This window comes from Globicephala melas, chromosome 16 (assembly GCF_963455315.2).
Source record: "Globicephala melas chromosome 16, mGloMel1.2, whole genome shotgun sequence".
NCBI classification, from domain to species: Eukaryota; Metazoa; Chordata; class Mammalia; order Artiodactyla; family Delphinidae; genus Globicephala; species Globicephala melas.
The window spans coordinates 49,463,413-49,487,443 of NC_083329.1; the positions used below are offsets into that span (position 1 = coordinate 49,463,413).

The 24,031-nt window shown below is 43.0% G+C and overlaps 1 long non-coding RNA gene across 1 annotated transcript in view; it reads right to left on the minus strand.

Annotated features, from left to right (window-relative positions):
• Window positions 1-2,336: 2,336 nt before the first annotated feature.
• LOC132593579 (uncharacterized) overlaps window positions 2,337-24,031 on the minus strand; it is a 68,889-nt gene continuing 47,194 nt past the window's right edge. The window contains exons 2-3 of the long non-coding RNA XR_009559223.1: window positions 4,502-4,598; window positions 2,337-2,707 (exon numbers count right to left, since the gene is read on the minus strand). This is a non-coding gene — a long non-coding RNA (uncharacterized lncRNA). The remainder of the gene's footprint in view (window positions 2,708-4,501; window positions 4,599-24,031) is intronic.

Below are 24,031 nucleotides of genomic sequence, written 5' to 3' on the forward strand. Positions count from 1 at the left end.
GGAGACATGGTAGTCTTAAAAGGCAGATAAGGGGTTAGTGACATCCTGCAGGTAGCTGGGCTTCTCAGGGTGGTCTATTTTGTGGATCATGGAAGCTTCTAATGATGTGACTTTCCTATCTTTAACCCACAACTACTTAGATAATTTTGAAAACTTGTTGTATCCAAAGAGGTTGCCATACAATGACTCAGATATCTAGTGCATTATCTTCCATCAGGGAGATGGAGCATTGGTAATCATGTTAGAAGAAGATCCTTATTTTCCCCTTTGAAATAAATGTTTTCTGTCCTCTCTTGTCCTATACCTATTTCTCATTCTGCTGGCAATAAGAATCACAGATTTGACAAATGAGCAGGTAAGCTACCTTCAGACTAACAACAAAGGCATTTAAAAAAATTACTATATTATATTTTAAAATAAGCTTGAGTTCTCTAAGTCTTCCTGTTTCCTAAATCTATGAAACAGGAAGACTTAGAGAAGGTGGGCCTTCATTGTGAAGAGCAAACACTCCAAAATGACCCTTTTCCCTGCACAGACCTCTTAAAGCCAAGACTACTTGTGTGTGAGAATAATGTTTTGATAAAAAAAAAAATTTACAGCAAAGTTCCCTCACCTTGGATTCATCAGCAGGTATTAAGACATCCTTGAAAATGACATGAGAAATTAGGAAGATTGTCCTAGGGCCACCAACATAAAAGGCTTAAGGAACCCAAATGGTTTTAATAAGATAATTAGAAGCCACAGCCTGAGGTGAGGATTACAACTCTCTCCTTTGTCTTTTTCAGTAGAAAACACATGAGAAATAATGATCCTTAAAGCCATCAGAGCAAAATAAGGTTGTCCAGAAGGGATGGAAGTGTGTGTCTGTGTGTGGGTGGGATGCTGGGACTGGAGCAAGCCAAGCAGAAAAATTGCAACCATTTGCATGATGAATACATCTAGGCAGCCTGTCTGTACCACACGCGCTGGAGTGAAGGGCTGGTTGGTCAGACAGGAGACGGCTGGGAATTCTGATAAAGCAGAAGTGAAGATGGAGTCACACCCCACCCATGCCTGAGCCCTGCGAAGCACGGGGGCGTGTAACACTTTCATGAGAAAATGACCTAGCAGGTAAGATAAGGCCCCTCTTTTCCTCCTTTACCTATCACTACTGGCCCAGGTCTGGGTGCTCATTCCCTTTTCCGTGGGGCCCTACTGCCTCCTGGGAAAGCGATCCTGACCATCAGTGGCCCCACACATGGTACTGTGGTCCCCCCCAGCATTCTCAAGCATTGTCCACCAGCTTTCCTGTCCTTTGTCTCCTGTTCCTGTTTGTCCCTTCTCATCTCTTTCTTGCAATGGTGACTCTAAATGATTTCAAATAAATATGACCCTGCAGAGCAAACTGCTGTTGACAGTGAAAAGACTTTGGTTACAAGTACTAGTTATTCGGCAACCAGTACTACTGCTAGGACTTATCCAGCACACAATAAGCACGGCACTAAACGCTATTAAACAGTGTCTCATTTTTCCTCACAAGAAACTTGGGAGGGAGCAAATTTTTATACCCAATATCGTTTGTGGCTGAGGAAACAGAAAGGCCAGGTAACATGTATGAGGTCACACGGCTAGTGAGTGGCAATGCCAGGTTTTGGAGCCCCAGGCCCATCGACACTCTCTGATAATGGCAGTGGGGAGCAGGTTGCAATCCACCCTCCCTACTGATCACTTACCCATGAGAGCAGGAAATCCAGGACGCCTCTTTGGTACAGTCGGACCTCAGCAATTCTGACAAGTCTGATTTTCTGAATTTAATTTCTGTGACTCTTGATGAAAAGAATCAGAGAGTTGCCCCCAGACCTTGTCGACCAGGGAGATTCCCCAGGGCTCATGCACCCATGAGCATGGAATTTGGAAACATACTGGGGGCTGCCCCAGCCTCCCAGAAAAGCTACCTGTGAGCTGGGTAAACACTGAGCTTCTCCATGGAAGGTAATATTTTCCCCAAGCAGCTATGATGGGGGATAAATGAAATCCTGTATGTAAAAGACAGTACAAAACCTGTCACAAAGGATGTGCTTGGAAAACATAAGTGCCTGCCCTCATTCCCTCTCCTGTAATCTGCAGGCTCGTGCCAGGCAGGCCCATGGACAGCAGCAGCCAGGTGGCATGGCTTCATGTGGAACATTTCCCGGTGGCACGGTCAGAGACAGGGACAGGCTGAATACCCCTTTTCTAGAGCCTGTACAGGAAGCAGCATCCTGAAACGTGGAGATCATGATGTTGGGGTAAGAAACTTAGGGTAGAGGTGACCTGGCGCAAGTCACTTAACTGTTTTCAGTTTGTTGATTAAGTCACCTTCCAGACCCTGCTTCTGAGCGTGTTTGAAAGTTATATACGATGACACCTGAGAAGTATTTGGCATGATGCCTCGTTGAGAGGCAATGGTTAATGCGTGTACACTCTCTCTTGACTCCTATATTTCCTTTCGTGTTCAGATTCAGACCTCTGCCAGGGGTTGATCTCTGATAGGATTTGGAAGATTAACAAAATGAGCTCTGACTCTCGTCAGATCCAGGACTCCATCCAGGTGAAAGATGCTCGGTGCCCTGAGGTGAGTGCCGCCTTCTGGCACGGAGGAAGCAGCATGAAGGATGAGCCTTCTCCCGCCTCAGCACTGGGTCAGGAAGGCAGAAAATCACACTCACTGGGAGCCGTTCTTCATTTTCTGCAATGAAATTTGGAAGGATCATCTTCAATCAGTATCATTCTCCGGCGGAGAAGGAGTCATTTTATATGTTCCTTCTGATTTCCCACAAAAAGAAAACCTGGATGAGGCCAGCCCTGGGCATCCACCGTCCTCCCCATTCACACCTCCCCCACCTGAAACACCTCCCGAAGAGCACAAAGTGCAGCCCACAGACTTGGGGAGACTGCCGTTCTCTGTAGACCCCATTTCCACCTTGTTTCTCGGAGGTGCTCCACAGCTGACACCCAGCGGGTGCGCTGGGGCTCCGTGAAGCTTCTTGTTTCTGCATCCCGTGCACAGAGGACATTCAAGGGGGGCTCTGTAACACCCCCGCCCCCAAACACCAGTCACCGCCCTTGGCCATGCCTCGCTCACAGATGTCCCCACCTCCTTCATTTTCTTTTTGCCTCACTTCCAGGGCTGGAGGAATTATAAACGTGTACTCTTTTTTTTTTTTTTTTTTTGCGGTACGCGGGCCTCTCACTGTTGTGGCCTCTCCCGTTGCGGATTACAGGCTCCGGACGCGCAGGCTCAGCGGCCATGGCTCACGGGCCCAGCCACTCCGCGGCATGTGGGATCTTCCCGGACCGGGGCACGAACCCGTGTCCCCTGCATCGGCAGGCAGACTCCCAACCACTGCGCCACCAGGGAAGCCCTAAACGTGTACTCTTGCCTATGATTCCAACATGGCACTTTGCCAAATGGCCTTAAGGTTCTTGACCAGAGACACTGTCAATTTTATTAACGTCTAGAACTTTTCTTTCGGGTCTGTTCCAGCAGGATGACCACTTGTTTTACCCCTGTCTATAGGTGAAGGCTGAGCACAGTCTAAAACATTCTGTACGCCAGCCATGCCTCATCCTCTCACTGCCGTCTTCTCTGTTTAAGTCACTCTCATGGGTCACCTGCATTTGCTGTAATAACTGCTTGCCTTGTTCCCCTGCCCATGTCTTGCTCCCCCTCTTCATGTGCCTCCAGAGTCTATTCTCAGAGCAGTGGCAACAGAGGGACTCATTAAACGGAAGTAAGAGCTGCTCAGAACTGGCTTGTGTCTTCCTCTCTTCCAAGGAGGAAAAGGCTTTCAGTATCCCAGCCTCCCCTTTCCATCCCAGGCTACCCACGACCTGACCCCACCTCCTACTGTCTTCTCTGCCCCTTGACTCCCTCTTGCTGTCTGCCGACATGCTAGGCAGGCCTCTGCTTCGAGGAATGCTCTTCTCCCAGAAATCCAGCATTTTATTTTTTTCTTCATTTCCTTTTTTTCCCCCCTCAAATACCGCCTTTTCATTGAGGTCTTCAGCAAACACTCCATTTTAAATTGCAGTTTTTGCCTCCTGTACTCTGGCATCTATCATTCTGATTCCCCTTCCTTGCCTTATTGTTTTGTTCACAGTACTTATCATGTTCTAACATACTATGGATAGGAGTTTTATCTGCATCCCAGCACCTAGAACACTTCCTGGTACATAGTGGGCTCTCAATAAATACATGTTGGTTAAGTGGACTCTAATAATTGCAGCCAGGTCTGGGATCTGGTCATCTCTCCATCTATCCCCTCTCAGTTTTATTTCTCACTGCTATGCACATGGCCTTTGACTAGACCCAGAGACCCAGAGCAGGAAGATGATAAAGGCATCACCCCTTTCTTCAGAAAACAAATCTATCTAGACTTTTTTCCAGTCATTATCTATGCCCTAACTCTAACTAGTTTTTCATTACCACGTGTCATTGACTTTAAAGGACTCTTTGGAGTGCAGATGACCTTGTACACACCTGTTTCCTGTTCAGGGGCCAGCGTGGAGATGAAGGATGGTCCTGCTCTTATTATAAGTTGTCAAGAGATCTCCTTGGCTTGATCCATCCAGACAACCTTTATTCAGAGGGGAGAGACAAATCAGTCAAATCAGTTATTTGACAAGGTGTCAAAGACACTTGTTATTTGGTTGAAACAAGATTTTTCTATCAGTTAGGGTGGTTTTGTTTAGAAACGTGCCTTCCCTCAAAGACTCTATAAAGTACACATATACTTAGTTATTCAAACCCCTAGAGAATGAGCCCAAACGTGCCTCATTTACTTGTCCTAAAACCAGGAACTACTATTTGTGGTTGGACATGGTGGAGAGCTCCTAACTACTTCCCTATGTCAGTATTTGTGAGCTTCGGTAGTCAGGGTCAGATAGGTTGCACTTGAGGGTGGATGGGAAACTAATATTTATAGGGTGGCTACACTGGCCAAGGGCTTTACATAAATACAGCTCCTTATTTCTCAGAATAACCCTATGAGACAGGTTTTATCATCACATGTTACTGATGAGAAAACCATGGTGCAGAGAGGTTCAGTAATTCTCTACTTGATATGTAGCATCAGAGCTGAGATTTGAACCAGGTACTGACTGATTCCAAGCCCAGGTTTCTTTAGTGTTTCAATCTGTATTCCTAGTCTCATTCTTTCTCTTCTAGGTTACTTCTGTGGCCAGTTGAATAAGAACTGTGTTTAAAATAGTCAAAGGTTCAATAGAAAAAGCAGATTAAATATCCAATCTTTTCCCCTCGCATGATCCTTGGAGTGTATCTGCTCTCCAGCTCTGTACATAAGCACTGAGGGGTCAGCCGTTCTTAATATCCAAGGTCAACCATTACTTATTTAATTCAATCTTAACACTCATCCAACTGCTAGAGAGAGAAATCTACCTTAAACTGTCTTAAGGAATAAAGGAAAAGTGTTGGCCTCCTAAAAAGTCACATGGGTAGCACCAACTTCAGCAATGGTGGAACACAGGTGCTAAAACTATGGCACTGGGATTATGTCTCTCTTTATCATACGTCTCTAATTTCTTTCATATCAGCATCACAATTAGCTACACTTATCTTACCCGAGCAATCACAAGAAAGAGCTATTATCTTTCCTAACATATCCAGGAAAATGCAGGAGCTCAGTCTCACTGGCCTGGCCAAGGCCATGTGCCCATACTGAATTCACAAAATGGTCAGGATAATGGAACAATCTGCTTAGCCAGACCCAGGTTGTGAAATGGAGTCAGCCCCATTTCCATACAACATGTACTAAAAAATTGGAAAAATGCATTTTCAAAGGCAAATCAGGGTACTATGACCTGAATAATGGCAAATGATTGCTGGACAGGCAAAACCAATAAATAACCATCAAACCAACAGTGTGATATAGGATAGCTTGCGTACCCTATATGTATATCAGTTTCCTTATCTGTAAAACAAACATACTGTGTATCTCACAGCATTTGAAAAGGATCCAATGATATAATGTTTGAAATTGCTTAGCACAATGCTTGATGCTTTGCAAGGCCTCCGAATAGCATTGTATTATTTTATATTACAATGTCCCAGGCCTCATGACTTCTACATGCAATAGCGTTGAATTATTTTACATTACACTGCCCCAGGCCTCATGACTCTCTTCTCATGCCTTCCTACATGCAACTGTATTGCTGTATTTTCCTCATGCCTCTGGCTCCTTATTTAAATGGTCCGGAATTTGTTAGACAATCTGAATTTTTGATGGCCAGAGGGTCCATGGGAAGCTGGAACTTTCAGAAAGGCTGCTACAAAAGCTGTTGGCAGCCATCATCTTTCAGCGGGGGTTGTGTGTGTGTGATTTGTGTAGAGACGGTATGAGACGGAAGTACACATCTCATTATCCTATTAATCCTCTAACATGTTGCTATTTGGCCATAATCTCCTTTCCCCAAAGACGAAAAGGGAGAGGGAGACAACAACAGTACCGCACATAACAGATTGTGCTTTGATACCCATGAATGATCTGGGGGGAGAATCACTTCATCCACAGAAAATACTTACTCCATAAAATTTGGCCCCAGTAGCAATTAACTGGTTGGGGAATATTTTCAGGGGGAGGGTGAGTCATATTAAATAAACTATGGAAATAAGCTTCTGGGGACAGCTCTTCCTTTCCCTTTCTTCAAATCTGTTCTGTAAATATTTCAGGATAAGTGCTGAGAGCTGACTTTGCCTCCCTGGTGACACATACCATTGTTTCAGAAAACATGGTTTATAAGCAAGTTTCTGTGGAATGCCTTTTTTTAAAAAAAGCAGCCAACTTTACTTTTCACTCATGGAACATGAAAATGGCCGAGGAAACTAAGGAACTCCAGGGAGCAGGTAACCATGACAAGGACAATGGAAAAGTCAGTCTTCTCATTTTGCTTTTAACGCATTCTTTGTCTGAACACAATTTTTCTTCCTCATTCCAGGAGAAGGTGGATGGCAATCAACACTCACTCATTAAACCAGCCTTTGTTCTAGAGTCTAGAGATGTATCTATGAACAAAACAGACGATGTCACTGCTTTCAAGATCCTATGCTCTAGTCAGGGAGACAGAAAATCAACAAGTAATTAAGCAAGAAAAATATCAGAGAATAAATGTAAGCCAAAAGTTAAGCTAGGTTTACGTGACAGTGCGTAGATGGCAACGCTGGGGCAGGTGGTGGCAGCAGGTGAGCTGATGTACTGCTGGATCCTATCGTCAAGCCAGTGCACACATCCTCCAGCTGCTGGAGGATAATCCTGTGGCCAGTGGCTTAAATGCGAGACCTTCTCAGGAAAATTGTCCTTGGCTGGTAGGAGGTGCCTTGGAGTCAGCCAGTGATGGATTGATACAGTGGTACAAAAGCCTGGCTCCTTCCTTCAAGGCTGGCCACCTATGAGGAATGATTTACCCTCCAGATCCCCCATGACCATCACAACCCGTAGATCAGGCCAAGCTAGACATTACCTAAGATCACATCTCAGACCATGTCCTGTTTCTCTTTTCCTCTCCCCCTCCTCGCTGCCCTCACCCTTTTGTAGGTTTTTCCTAAGTATACACTTTAAACAAAGCATGTGCTCCCAAACCCTTCTCTCAGGCTCTATTTCTAGGAAGCACAGCCAAGACAGTGGTCAAGGAAAGTCTCTTTTGAGTTAGCATATTGAAGCTGGGAAATGAGGGATGAGAAGTAGCCAAGAATGCAAACATCTGTGGCACAAACTTGACATATGCTTAAAGAACCAAGAGAAGATCTTGGGTGGCAGGCATTAGGAAGAGGGAAGGTGGAAATAGAGGAGGTTGGAGGAGCCCCAAGAGCTGGGCCCAGATCTTACAGGAGGAAGATCCTGGATTGTAGTCCAAGTGTAATGGGAAGCTATTAGAAAGTTTTGAGCAGTTGTGTGTTCTGACTTACGTTTAAAAAATTCCTCCAGAGGACAGAAACTCCTGGGGTCAGAATAGAAGCAGGGAGATCAGGTAGGAGACTACAGCAATGACGTTGGTTGGACTAACAACTGTTGTGTGCCTGTTATATGTCGACAGTTTACCTACACTGTGTAAGTTCTACTAACAACTCCACAAGGTGGGTATTGCGCTACCCATTTTAGAGATAGGGAAAGCAAGATAGATTGTTCATATAGCTACCGTGAAATCCCCCAGCTATTAAGTAGTATATCTGCTATTTAAACTAGACCATTTGGTTCTAAAACTGATGTTTTTCTTACTATACTACCCTCCTCATCTGATTTCCTGGTGTACAGTTTTCTTTGAAAATAGCTCAATCACCCTGGCTTGCAATGTTTGGGTCATCAGAGGTGCTGAAGCCTCTGTGTCCCACTGGGGATATGAGTTCATGCTGAAGCATCAGTCTGTGGGGCCCCTGAAAGATTGGCTGCCATTCTTCAAACACATCTGTTTGTAATTATGAGGTGCCCTTACACTTCCCCATTTTGTCAACATAATTACTCTCAATTACATGAACACTCCACCCTGACCAGCCCAGGGATCCACACCCCTGCCAACTACAATGGTTGATTTCCAAAGCCCCTGCCACTCCAGGCCAAACATATGGACCCTCTTCTCAGTTTTAAGTACAAGAGGGTTCAGGTCCAAATACAGTATGAATAGTAGCTACTTCTTGCTCTGTCTGTATCACTATGGCAATGCAAGAAATGGTTAAATTACTTAGGGCCTTCTTTGAAATTTGCAATGACTTTGGCAACTAGAGGGAAATTTTTAACGGGCATTTAATCTGAAAGTGGTTCTCTTGCCACAAAAAGCCATGGCAATCCAAAATCTCCTCCTCCCAAAACGATGCAGAGAGAAAAAGAGAAACCAAATCTGTTTCAAATAATCAATTTAGAATTAAGGCGGAGGAGATGTACCCACATTCAAGAAGTGCACAGTTCTGAAGAACAGCAAAACAGGAGCAGCAGCAGTGAGAGCTTTTTACGTGGTTGATGAAGAGTCTAGATTAAAATCCAAACTTTGACAAAGGGCGGTTGAAAAGTTTTCTGTAGTTAGTGTAAAACCCTGAAGTAAATATGAGATGAGTCCAAAGTGCACTAAAATAGGGAAGCAAAAACAGAGGATTATCACTTACTTTGCTTCCTCTTGCCAGGCATGTTTAAAGGTGTTTTACCTTAATGATGACATTTAATCTTTATACCAATACTATTAGGGCGATTATTGTTATTCTGGTTCTCTAATGGAGGAAATGGACTCAGAAAGCTTAACAAGTAGCCAGAGGCTATAGACTTCATAAATGGCACAGAAGTCACCTGAGCTCTGGTCCCGGTGGTTTCAAAGGCTACGGTAGCTTTTTATTTTTTATTTATTTATTTTTTTTCCGGTACGCGGGCCTCTCACTGTTGTGGCCTCTCCCGTTGCGGAGCACAGGCTCCGGACGCGCAGGCTCAGCGGCCATGGCTCACGGGCCCAGCCGCTCCGCGGCATGTGGGATCTTCCTGGACTGGGGCACGAACCCGCGCCCTCAGCATCGGCAGGCGGACTCTCAACCACTGTGCTGCCAGGGAAGCCCTACAGTACCTTTTTAATCTGCAATAGTGAAAATGGAAAAGTGAGGGAACTAGGGAGAAGCAGAGAAGAGGAAGGCAACATCACTAAGGAAGAGAGATTTCCTTTGGAGATACTTGACCAAGAAGATCAAGCAGCTCTTCAGTTTGGTGTGGAGCGAATGATCAGAGATAATACAGAATCCCAAAGCATACTAATTATAGCTTGATGAGTATGCATGTGTGTGTGCACCCAAAATAGCTATGCATAATTGCCTATCATTCATTGCAGAGTGTATATGGTTCAGTTGCTCTCAATATTCCTCTTTGACCCTAGTAATACTGAAGAATCATTGAAGTCTTTGGGACCCACGTACCATGCAGCTTGCGGAGCAGGTGACCACGCCCCATCATAAGACAGAGCTTAAGCAAATTCCATCTCCACTGGGGTAAGGCAGAGCTTAACCCTGTCCTGCTCAAAGGAGGCTCATTAATTGTCCTGGTTCTAATTCCAGACCTGTAGAGATCACCTGAAGTTAAATCCATATGCAGGGCAGCACTGCTGATAGGAGTCTTTCCAAAGAATTCCTTTCCCACGAGTGTCTAATTGGGTCCCTGTGACAGAGATATAAAGATATACAGAGTAACAACCACCACCAATTCCCGAATCTCACGTCAGAGACTGTTGTAAGCACTGTGCCATGCATCATCAATGACAGCTCTGTGAGGCAAGTAGAATTAAAATCCCCACTTTACAGGTGAGAAAAGTGAGGCTTAAGAGAAACAACGAGAAATAAAGCCTTGCCACGGCCACGCTATAGGTCAGTTTGGCACCCTAATCAGTACCCTTAGCATGTTGTGTCTCTCTCAAGGCTAAGTGCAGGTTAGAGCCCCAGGCAGGTGCAAGGAGGCCTCCTCTGTCTTGGGTACTGGGAAGAACAGAACAAAAGAATTGGACGGTAAGGGGTGCCACCGTGTGCCAGGCACCCTGGGAGGATATATATAGAGAGATGATTTATGATTGAACCCTCACCACAATCATGCTGGCAGGTTACTTTCATTGCCCACATTGTGCATGTGTGTAAATATAAGATTGAGGCTGTGAGTGTGTTCCCCAGGGATATTCATTCATTCATTCATTCATTCACTCAACAGCCCTTCACTGGACATCTACAGGGGATCATGTCCTGTTCTGGAAGCTGGAATGAATGAAATAAGTGACATTACAGCTCAGGGAAGGGGCTGCACACTAATCAGACAGTCACAAGAATGGATATATGGTTACAACTGTCACAAGTAAGTGCTCGCCATGGTGCTCTCGGAATGTATGTCTCCTCAGGGGGTCAGAGGAGGCTTCCCAAAAGAACTGATGGCTGAGATGAGGTCTAAAGGATGCATAGGTGGTGAAGGGGAGAGGGAAGATGGTTTTAGGCAGATAGAAAAGCAAGTATGAAGACCCTGTGGAAGGAGAGAATGTGACCCATTTGAGGAGCTGAAAGAGAGCAGAGGGGGGAGCCACAGGGCCATGTGAGGCCAAAGAGTTTGTGTGGAAGTCAGGCTTGGCCGAGCCACGTGAGACCACAGAGTTGGTGATGGCTCGACTCGCAGCTACGCCCAGCCCTTGTTGTTTGCTCTGTCACAAACAGAGCCTCTTACAGGATGGGGAACAGGTGTACAAGGAACTGGAATCTTAAATGGTACACTGTCCAGTGGCTCCAGACATTATAGCCTGTCTGACCTCTCACAGGACTGAGACCTTACCAGTAAAGGCCAGGTAGCACTTATTTAGGAAGCCTATATTCGCTAACCTGGCATCGAGGTCTTTCCCAGTCTTTCCAGTTTCAGGATAATCTACTCTATGGAACTCAATCTTCATAAGACTGGGTCCCTGATACAAGAATTCCTACCCACCCAACTCTATTCAATACTCGAGTTTGGATAGCAGACAATTTGGATAGTGAGGGATACATGGACTTGGTGGGATTCCATGATGCTCTCTGAATGCCTGGCCATCCTGTGGTGCCACCTCTCTGTTCACCTGAGTCTCTGCTGAGCTCAGATCTCATCAGTGACTTGCCTGGACCTCGTGTAGACCATAGTCACACGGTGCCAGCTATCTTTACAATGGGAACCGTCTGGCTGCCCACCTGTATGAATGCCGGACACTGGCTGCCACCCATCTGCCAATTGTCTGCCTACCCTCTACTTGAATGTCCACTCTGGATACTTGGGTCCATCTCAGCCTTTTGCCGGGACCACTTGTCTGCCACCTGTTCTCCCCTCCCTGGAACAGATGACTCTCCTTTGCGCTTATCTTTGCATATTTGTGTTGGGTTCTGACCTCAGCAATCACACTCCCTCTGAGTCCTCGAGGCTTGGAACCTTCACATCCAGGCCATCCAGGCCCTAAGTAAAGCCAGCTGAGTTTCCGCAGGCCAGGCCTTTGCAGACAGGGACTGGATTTGTCTCACTGCTCTAACCCTGGATTGTTGCTTTATCTGTGGTAGAGTGTGAGCTTCTACTGATCTCCACCATATATTCCCAATGCGATGCATTTGTACCTTTGCCTCATTTCTTACTTTGCTTTCCTGCTCTCCATACTTTTCCGGGGTCTGAAATTCCTGCCACATGCCTCTTTCTAGGGGAAATCCTTGTCCCCTTAAATCCAGTCTCTGCCAGAGGTTTTCTGCCGAACTGAATGTACTGCCTTGAGCCACAGACTACCTCCCACCGCACTGTGAGGGACAAGCATGCCCTTTGGAAACTTTGTCTTCCTAACTTACAAAAGTTGATTGATGGATGTTGGATGGATGGATGGAAGAAATGATGGTGCCTGGCTTAGGAGGGATGAAGGACTCTTCAGCATGGCCTGGCAGGTGATATGGGTCGGCAAACATCCATCTGGTGCTTAAGTAGATATTAATCTCACCCATATCCAAGTGCAGCTGAAAGGCTCAGGGACATAGTGGCTATTGGGAGCAGTCCTTGGAGGCAAGAGGTGAGTTCTCTGCTAAATGTAGACTCAGTCCCAGGCTCACTGGGGATCAAGGTCAAATTGCTTCACCTCACTTGGTCTTGTTAACTCAGATGGAAAATTGGGTTAGAAGCAAATCACATACATGGAGAAGAGCTGCAGCTACCCAGGGCCACTTTTACAGCGTAGTGGGGTCTCTGAGGAAGGAAGAATAGTTAAGATGGATGCGTAGACAGGAATGAGGAAGGGATGCAGGCTCCCAGGGGACTGGAAATCCCCATTAGCATCAGGAACATCATGCTGGAAAACCTTTTTTCGTTTCCTACCACAAGTAGTTGTCGAAAGTCCTCGCCTTCTGTCAGACCACAGTGAGGATGGCTGCCTAGACTTGGGTTGGGCCTCTGTGGGTTGCAGAAACAGAGTGAGCATTTGGGAATGAGCATTGCTCTGGGGATGAAAGCTAGTCAACACATGGCTGACCAATGAGAGCAAAAGAAACAGCTATACTGCGTCCTGTCCCACCACCCTCATCTTACAACTCAGCTCCAGCTAGAAGCTTTGGTTCCCTGGCTACTTCCGGGCTTCTCAGGTGAAATTTTGATCAGCACTGATTCTGTCCCACAGACCTCAGAGCCAGACAAGTAACTGTGTGTTCTGGCTGTACCTCAGCACCCTTGCCCACTCCTCCCACACTCACTTCTGCCCAAGTGTTCTGCTGGCCCATGTCTGAGAGGAACAACCACCAAAACTTCCTGTAGGAAGCCAATGCACTGCAGGATATTTTCATAAGGAGAATTTATCAAACCCCATTGTATGAAGATCATGATGGAAGAGCCTGAGTTAGGTGTGCTCACTCTCTGCCCCTCCAGCAAAGCACAGCCTCTGGAAAAAGAGATAAATTGGTATCCTCCATTCACTACAGAAAATGAAAATTTTCTGCTGGGTACCCAGAGCCGGACAGGAAACCATTGATCATCCTGAACAAACATCCTTCAATAAATCTTTATCTCTTCTGAAGATAACTGGAAGGACAGTGACTTCTGAGTTTACTCTCTTTCAGTAGTCACCTCCCTTTGACCCTTCTGGGTATATTTGTTTTCAAAGACAAAATGTACTACATGGTCCCATCCATCAAGGTGAAGGAACCTCAAATGATTTCCTATTTCAACTCCAATGTGCTGAGCTTGAGAATTCTCGTAATCCACTGGCTTTGCAAGGTGCTTGGCCTTTTCCATCACAGCTAAGCACATCATGTTGCCTAATTCCTCAGGAAGGATGTACCCACACTACTAACCCCATTGCTCTGTTTGGAGTTAAGACTTCCTCTCTTTTAATGAGCATATTCATTTGTTCATTTCAAATGCAACTGACCATATGCCCATCACTGTTCCAGGATGCCCAATTGTTAAAGTAGATATGATGACAGATTTGCATGTGCCTGAGCTCTCTGGATCCCAGCTTGCTTATTAGTGCCCCCTGAGGTATGCAGCTGAAGCAAAGACAATCATTTTGGTGATTCTATATATTCTCGGTTGTAAAAGTCATTTAAAACACTGAAAACCTTAAACTTGGTATTTTTGATTTTCAGGACTCTTAATTAGCTGTGTAGCTGGTACATCAATATCTTAAGACCCATATTCATTAAAAAAACTAGGTTATTATAATGTATAACTTTTAATAAAACCTTCCAACTATAGTAATGCAAATCATAGCAGCCCTGAAAGCTCTATGAATCAATGCCATCACCTCACACCCAGCTGTGGAAGTTATTTGCTATTCACACAATAACCTTTAAATAGAAGTGTGTGTTCTTAAGCATACTGGGCCTCAACAAGGGGCCCACCCACATGACGAAGAGGCCTGGCCTCTGTGTTGCACGTGAAAATATAATGGAAAGAATTTTAATGTGGCAGAAACGAATGTCAACTCTTACAAGAAGAATTCACAAGTATCTATAGAGTTCGAAGATCATCGACACAATGCAGATGGTTCTTTTACGCAAGTGTATGAAATACAAAAAATGATGGCTCCTCTGAACAGAGGAAGTTGTCAGATCTCACTAGGAAGGCTGTTTGAATAAATTTTAAAATAATGAGGAACCAAATTACTTTTACAGTGGAGTAATCTGGAAAACCCTTTGTTTACCGAGTGATCAATGCTAACCTCACCGATAACAGCATAAATTGGCATCATGTGCCTCCTAGTTTGATGTGCTGAATAGAGCAGAATATTGCTTTCATAAAAAAGTACAAATAGAACTACCATATGACCCAGCAATCCCACTACTGGGCATATACCCTGAGAAAACCATAATTCAAAAAGAGTCATGTACCAAAATGTTCATTGCAGCTCTATTTACAATAGCCAGGACATGGAAGCAACCTAAGTGTCCATCAACAGATGAATGGATAAAGAAGATGTGGCACATATATACAACGGAATATTACTCAGCCATAAAAAGAAACGAAATTCAGCTATTTGTAATGAGGTGGATAGACCTAGAGTCTGTCATACAGAGTGAAGTAAGTCAGAAAGAGAAAGACAAATACCGTATGCTAACACATATATGTGGAATTTAAGAAAAAATAATGTCATGAAGAACCTAGGGGTAAGACAGGAATAAAGATGCAGATCTACTAGAGAATGGACTTGAGGATATGGGGAGGGGGAAGGGTAAGCTGTGACAAAGCGAGAGAGAGGCATGGACATATATACACCACCAAATGTAAGGTAGATAGCTAGTGGGAAGCAGCCGCATAGCACAGGGAGTTCAGCTCGGTGCTTTGTGACTGCCTGGAGGGGTGGGATAGGGAGGGTGGGAGGGCGGGAGATGCAAGAGGGAAGAGATATGGGGACATATGTATATGTATAACTGATTCACTTTGTTATAAAGCAGAAACTAACACACCATTGTAAAGCAATTATTCTCCAATAAAGATGTTAAAAAAAAGAAAAAACACTCCTAGAACTAATAAATAAGTTCAGCAAGGTCACGAAAAAAAAAAAAAAAAAAAGAATATTGCTTTCATAGTACTTGTACCAAAAATGTATAGCTTGAATCTAATCCCGAGATAAATGCAAATTGAGGGATAGTCTAAAAAAAAAGTTTGATTCTTCAAAAACATCAAAACCATAGAAAAGAAAGAAAAGGGGAGAAATCATTTCCATTTAAGCCATGACCCTAGATTAGCACTTGGATATAGATTAAAGATCTATTGATCAATCTATTTAATCTATTTATCCATACATAATTTCCCCTCTAAATCTGTGTGTGTATATCTGAAGAGAAGAAGGACATTCACATAACTATCCACAGTTATCAAGTTTTGGAAAATTTAACACTGATAAAATAAAATAAAAATATTATCTAGCTCTCTGTCCATATTCAAATTTGCTGATTGTCCCAATAATGCCCTTTAGAGTAGGGGTTTGCAAACTACAGCCCACCCGCCAACTGTTTTCATAAGTAAAGTTTTATTGGAACAAAACCATGCCCCATTTGTTTACATGTTGTCTATGGCTGCTTTCGCATTACAACCACAGACTTGAGTAGATGCAACAGAGACCATATGGTCCATAAAGCCTAAAATATTTATTATCTGGCTCTTTACAAAAATAGTTTGCCAACCCCTGCTTTAGAGCTATTTTATTCCAGTCTCATCCAGGGTAATATATTGTACTCAGTTGTCAGGTCCTTAACATCTCTTTTAATCTGAATTAGCTCCAAACCCTTTCTTTGTGTTTCTTAACCTTGGCATTTTTTTAAGACTGCAGGTCTGTTTTGTAGAATTACACTCAACTTGGGTTTATCTGATGTTTCCTCATGATGAGATTCAGGTTATGCATTTCTGGCAAGAACAGATGGATGTTGCATCCTTTTCAATACCTCAGATTAAGAGACATGTGAGTTTATTTTTTGTTTTTTTCCAGTTTCATTGAGAAATAATTGATATATATTACTGTATATGTTTAAGGCATACAACATGAAGGTCTGATTTACATATATTGTGAAGTTATCAAAATAGGTTCAGATAACATCCATCTTCAACACAATAAAAAGAAAAGAAAGAAGAAAAGAAAAAATTTCTCCTTGTGATGAGAACTCTTAAAATGGTTTTATCCCAATATTGATGATTCAGGTAGCTTTGGTCAGCTGGCTAAGGTGGTGTCCTCCAGAAGAAAAAATATTTTATTTTGCTCTAAAAGACATTATCTGGAAGATTAGTAACATTCAAATACAGGTTGTATATTTGGTAACAGAAATTTTGGCATATTAAATTTCCATTTGATCATTGCGATGTGGTTATATTAAAAAGTCCTTGTTCTTAGGAAATTTGTACTGAAGTATTTAGGGATGGAGGGTCATTATAATTACCACATATCAAATGATTTGGCACACACGCACACACATACACACACACGATGTAAATTTGGAAAATCTTAACATTTGGCCAAATCTAGGTAAACAGTATGTGGGTGTCCATTGTATTATTCTTACAACTTTTGGGTAGGTTTAATTTTTTTTTTAAATAGGAGGTTAAAATAATGATGGATCTATATTACCTGGCACATAAGACAGAACAGAGTGTCAGGAGGACAGTAAAGAAGTGAGACTGAGAATGAAGAACATCTTCCCCTCTGTACTGGGGGGAGCAATTGTGTAGACTCCAGCGGATAATAAAGGGAGCTCCCAGAGGGGAGATCCCAGGCCATTGTCACACTCCCAGCCATAGCATTTGCCCACCAACTGGATAAAATCGATTTTTATTTAATTGTATAGAATGCTTTGGCACAGTTTTGATTTACCCATGAAAGCTACAACTTCCAAATCACTTAGAGGAAAAAAGAAATCAAGAAGGAAGGAAAAAGGAAAAAGAAAGATGACAGTAAGGAATTGTAAGAGATTTGCAGTAAGCCAAAATTTATCAGTTATAAAAATAATACATTGAGAGTCCGCCTGCTGATGCAGGGGACACGGGTTCGTGCCCCGGTCCGGGAGGATCCCACATGCCGCGGAGCAGCTGGGCCCGTGAGCCATGGCCGCTGAGCCTGCGCGTCCGGAGCCTGTGCTCCGCAACGGGAGAGGCCACAACAGTGAGAGGCCACAACAGTGAGAGGCCTGCGCGTACCGCAAAAAAAAAAAAAAAAAAAGTCAACGACCTGATTCCTAGAAAAGAGAAATAAGATGGATGTGTCTCTGGCAGCACACACACACACAAAAAAGGCAAAAATAAAAACACAAAAATTTATTACATTATGCAAAGTAGCATATACACACAGAATAAGAATGGGTGAAACAATTACAATGGGATGCAAAATGTCATTATAAGCTTAACAACATGCAGTTCATTGATAAATGCATGACTTTCTAGAAAAATGTAAACTACCAACACTTATTCATGAAAAGTTAGAAAAGGGAAATAGGCCATTAACTATGTTAGAAAATGACAAAAGTTGTCAAAGAACTTCCTCCAAAATAAATGTTTAAACCAAATCATTCTTTGAAAGAATTTTATCCAATGCTACTTAAACTGTCAACATATAAAAAATTAATGCAAATTTCTCAATGAGCAGCATAAAACTAGGGTAAAACTGATGCAGAACTTGAAAAAAAGATAGCACCAAAAGAAAACGTGCAAATCTCACTATGAATATGTGTGGGTACAATCATAAATAAAATATTTCAAAACGTTTAAAATGATATACTATAGACATGTAAGTGTTAATCCCAATAAAGCAACAAGTCAAAGGAATTAAAAAATTTTGGAAATCCTAATATGTAATTAATAGAGAAAAAAAGGTCAATATGATTATCAGAAAGATAAGTAGAAAAGGTATTTGATGAAGATTTGCATCAAATATACTATTTTAATGTAGACCACTAGGAAGATAAGAATAAGCCCTCAGGGACTTCCCTGGTGGTCCAGTGGTTAAGAATCTGCCTTCCAATGCAGGGGACACAGGTTCAATCCCTGGTCAGGGAACTAAGATCCCACATGCCTAGGGCAACTAAGCTAACGCGCTACACCTAGAGAGCCCACGCACCACAACTAGAGAGAAGTCCACGTGCTTCAACAAACCTCCTGAGTGCCGCAACTAAGACCCGATGCAGCCAAATAAATAAATATTAAAAAAAAAAAAAAGAATAAGCCCTCTGTTTGAAGTCAACAGCCATCATTATGTTAAAAGGACATACTAGTGACACCGCCACTAGAGCCCCAAAGGGTCTCAGGGGCATTGCTGTTATTTAACATTGCTAAGGTCAGTGCAAGAAGGCAAGAGAAATAAATATGACAAACATACCTATAGGAAAATGGAAGAGGTGACTGATTACTTGGCAAATCAAAAGAATTTACTCAACAAATTTAGAAAGAGTGAAATAATCTAAGGAAGCTAGTTTACATATAAGTCATGTTTAAAGATTTATCCTACCATTCAGAAGTAACCATTTGGAAAAGATTAAAAAAAAAACTCCCTTTCCAGTATCATATGTATTATAGAAATTTAGTAAGTAATCTGCAGAATTATTTTGAGCAAAGCCATAATTTTCACTGAAGGAAATAAACACTTTATATGCATTATATAATGTAATCCTCATAACTAGACTATGAGGTAGACATAATTATCTTCATTTTGCAGACAAGAATACTGATTCAGTAACTTGCCCAAATTCACAGACTTGAACTAACATATATTACATTTTATTTGGGGATCATAAAATAATATAAAATATGCAGTAAAATAAGAAAAGACGGTAATAGGCAACCAACAGAACCCAAGACATTCAACAAAGCATCTGAATAATACATATGATATTTTTTAGTCACTGGAAGAAAAGATTAAAAGAAAAATTAAGCAACTGGTACACCACTACAGAAAAGTATAATTTAGATGCTCATGCCACGATACAAACCAAAAATTTTCTGATGGATTATGAGTTAAGTGATAAATAAAAACATGAATACAATTAAACAATGGCAAATATATGTTAAATATCCAACTGGGGAAACCCTCTAAGAATAACATCAAAGGCAAATGACGAATATCGTTAATAGATTTTACTAAATAAAAATAGAAAAGTTGTATACAAAGAAACTCACTATAAATCATAATAGAAGTAAGCAGAAAACTGAAGAGTGTATAATACAGGCAAAGAGTCTATGTTTTTAATCTTAAAAAAAAAAAACTCCTGCAAATTAATAAGTAAAAGTCTAATACGAAATAATCAAACTAACCTACTTTTAGGTATATACGCCAGGTAAAAACTAGAAACGTGTGCTTAGATAAGTTTGTTCTGTGAAATACTGTTTATAAACTCCAAAATCGGGGGAGTGGAGATTAAACATCTAAAAATATCTGTACTTTAAATTACGGTACACAATGTTATACGACACATTAAGAATACTATCACATTTTATATATTACACATAATGTACAAAATGTGATGTGTACATTAATGGAAATATACGATTACTAGTATATTATTACTAGCATATTCTTCGTGTGATGGTGCTCACAATTTAATTCTACATTTTTTAAAATTATGAAACTTCACATTCAGTATGTTTTCATCTATGTTGGAAAAGCATCCTTGTAAGAAAGATTTCAGAAGGATTTGCACCAAAATTATATCAGTAATTTATTTGGAGACGTGGGTAACATTTCATTTTTTCTTATGTCTTTGGTGTTTACAATTACATTTTAATGTGCCCCATGATCTTCCACTCACCCTCTAGTCGTGGCCTCTCTACTAGGTGCCAGGCGTTATGGAAACTGATGATACAGTGCTTAGCAAAACAGATGCCCTCTGTCCATCTCAGGGGGGAGCAGCCAGGAAACAGATGAACTAACCAGTTGGTAAGGCCATTAGTTACAAATGCATACAGGAGCTCTAAAGGTACATGTAGGGAGTAATGGGGTTCTCCTTCCAATAAAGTAATTTCTCTGAGCAGGCAATAGTAGAAATAGAACCTGGAAGATGAGGTTAAATTAAAGTATTGAGGGAAAGGTGTGGAGACCACGGGAACAGCAGGTGTCAAGCCTCGGGAGACAGTGGTTAGTGGTGTTACGAGAATGGAAAGGAGACAGCGGTGGCTGAGTGGTATGAAAAGTGGTGGGAGACTTAGGCCAGGACAAAGAGTTTCGTTTTTATTCTAATTTGACAAAAGCCTTTGGAGGTAACACAGCATCTGGTTCACCCTGGAGGCAGACAGGGTGGAGGGACGGGTGCGGCTGTGTTGGCTGGGAGGCCATGACAGTGGTCCAGGGTGAGGAGGGCTTTGGGTAACATTATGTGCAGCGTCAGCCAGCAAAGTAAAGAAGATGTGATCCTAGGTAATGCGATCCTGACTGCCGGAGACAAGAGTAAAGATTCTGGGGTAAGAGGCCATTCGGTTAAGTTATCCAGGCCAAGACTTTGGAGCCATTGTTCCTTGTTCCCCAACTCCTCTCTTTATACCACTCATCCAATCAATAAGCAGATCCAGTTTGCTTTACCTTCAGGATGTCCCCGGAATCCAATCCCTTACCTCCTGCACAACGAGCACCCACATCCTGTAGTCTCCCAGTTGCTCCCCCCTTTCCTGTCCTTTCCTCCTTTCAATCTGCTTCATCTCCATATAGCAGCCTACACAGTCCTTTGAAAACCTAAGTCAGGTCACGTTACTTCTTTGCTTACTATCCTCCAGTGGTTTTTCATCTTATTGACAATAAAACCCAAACACCTTGCGTTTGTCCACATGCCTCCCATACTCCTCTCTGACACCATGGCATCCTTGTCTCTCACAACTCCCCTCCTCTAGCCACACCGGTCCCTCGCTATTCCCGGAACCCTGCGAGCAGCTTCAGCTCAGGGAAGGCACCGAGCCCTCCCTCGGCTTGCAGTGTTCTTTCACCGGGTATCTGTAAGACTCCTTTCCTCACTTTTTTCAGGTCTCTGTTTAACAGGGAGGCCATCCTGGATACCTTATACGAAACTGCCCTCTGCCATTGTCTAGGTCAACTCCATGAGGGCAGGGAGCTCTCTTGGGTTCGTGGCTGTATTTTCAGTGTTCAGGACGTTACCTGTCCTGAGGCAGTTCTCCTTAAATGGTGGGGGAGTAGATGAGTTCATTCAAAACATTTACTGAGAACAGGTTAGGAATCAGAAACCACACAGATGCTGAGGAAGCCACTACGTACTAAGAAAACATCACAGTCTAGAGGAGGAGGTAAGTGGAAGAAAAGGGCTGCGGAGTGGGCAGGCGTTGGTGGTCAGCTCCGCGGATGCCTACGTCATGCTGAGTGGCATCTCACTAGCCCTTGCAGCTCCGTGATGTGGGCACATGCCCTTCATCCTGAAGAGGGAGATGGAGAACCATGGCAGGATTTCCTTCAAGGGCTGATATGATCAGTTTTGTATCTTAGAAAAATATCTCTAAGTGCTTCATGGAGCTGGGAGGGCAGTGGGAGCAGGGAGACAGGGGGCTGCTGTGATAGGCCCTATGAGAAAAGACCCTTGTTTGACCTAAGACAATAGATTCATGGGGATGGAGAGAAAGAAATGGCTTTGAGAGAAAGGTGGAGGCAGAACCCTAGCCTTCAGTAATGCAAAACAATAAATCAGGCATAATCTTGAGAGGCAGATAGAATTTCCAGAAGCCATCTCACTTCATCTGCTAGAGTTGTTTCCTTTTATCCCTTTCAATAAAGGCAATTATAAATACTTTCAAACTGTCTTCTTCATCAAAATCGAGGTTGTCCTTGTGCACGCTCAGGAGAAATTGATGTCACTATAACCATTCAGCCCTATAGTCAGTCACCTGCCCACACTGCTCAGTGAGTGATGAAACACTAAAGTGAGGACCCTGGCCCAGGGTCTACATGGCCCAGTACTGGTGCCAAGTTTATTAAAGCTTTATCCTGGCATTACTAAAATCTAAACCTGTTGTCAGACTCAGTGGAGAGGCCTCTTCTCCTATAGCATCACCATCACTTTTTGACACTGTAGGCACCCACATGCAGCCAGACCCCCGGTCCCCAGGGATCCTGTTTAACTCCAAATCCAAGACTGCTTGCCTTGGCTTCTCTGCCCAGAGAAAGTGTCTAGGTTAGCGGGACTTTGGCTCTCACATAGAAGGCTAGAGTTTGGGCAAATCTAGCACTAGAGCAACAACTACATGAAGTGGAAATATTGCAAAGTTTGAGAAGAATTTTTTTTTTTCAGTCCAGAGATTGGTGGTAGATCCCAGGGTATTTAGTTAAATATATATATATATACATACATATATATATATATATATATATATATAACCCTGTGTTGACACTAACTCAGCAGTGAAGAGAGAAACAAACAAACATCAGAGGAGCAGAGAGACTCAAAATCCACATAGAACCAGGGAAAGTGCTATATGCCCTGTAAGGGTAACGCCACTTTCTTCGACCCCAGTGTGGCTTTGGACAAGACTGGGTTAAGCTGGGCAGGATGTCCACTGCCTCAATATCTTTATTGTGGATTTCACTGGAAAGGGATCAGGCCTCTGCAACTAGGATAGCTGGGGCACTGGCAGAACGGAGCAGTCACAAGATAAAAAGCACCTCAGTAAGGTGGGCTCTACGTGACAGGTCCCCTGGCAGGTGGGCATCTGATGGTACAATGTCAGTACCCAGCATGCAAAAACTGTCACCACCGTGCATTTATTCATGCAACAAACCCCTCATGTGCATTCACTGCTGGGCAAGAAAGGTGGGAAAGTGCTATCCTTCTCCTTTTTCAGCTTCCCATCTAAAAAAGGACATGACACAGCTATCCAAGCAGCCCTCCAGAAGATGCCACTGTTCAGACCAAAGACACCAGAGACCCTTTGACGGAGCCTTCCCCACCCCTCTCTTGAGATGTGCTTTCTTTCTTGAGTTGTGAGAAACAGTTTTCCACGACCAGCTACTGGGAGTTACGATGCTGCTCTGATCTGATGATGGGAGCTCAGCGCCTTGCTTATCTACACTTTTATTTTCTTGCTTTTGAATTTGCAGGTCATAATAAAGCATTGCATGTCCACAGACCAGCCAGAAGAATTAATTAAGGAGAGCCTTTTAATGTAAAAAGCAGCTTACTGAGATAATGGAAAAGGCCTTGGTCAGATTTGGCTTAATTGGAATCTCAAGCAATTCCTGGCTTGTCGTACCAGGGATTTTTACTGTTATAGACAGGATGAGCAAGCTGTTTAAAGAGCTTATGGGCAGAAATGGACTCAGAGATTTTGGCAGAGATGGATCTGGTTCAAACAATCAGGGCTGCCTCAGAAAACGGTAAGCAGGGAGCATGGACTTGTTCTCTTGTCACTGCACGGACATGTAAGGCTTTTAAGCCTCCGTTGTCTCAGATAACCCAGAAACCAAGAGATGAACTGGAGGGTCAAGTTCCAGTGTATCACACTTGCTGCCCATTCCTAGATATAAATACGAAATGAAGCAAAGAGGGACGAAATGCAAAGCATGGGCTTTGGAGTTTGCAATGTATGCTCATGCCCCAATTCTA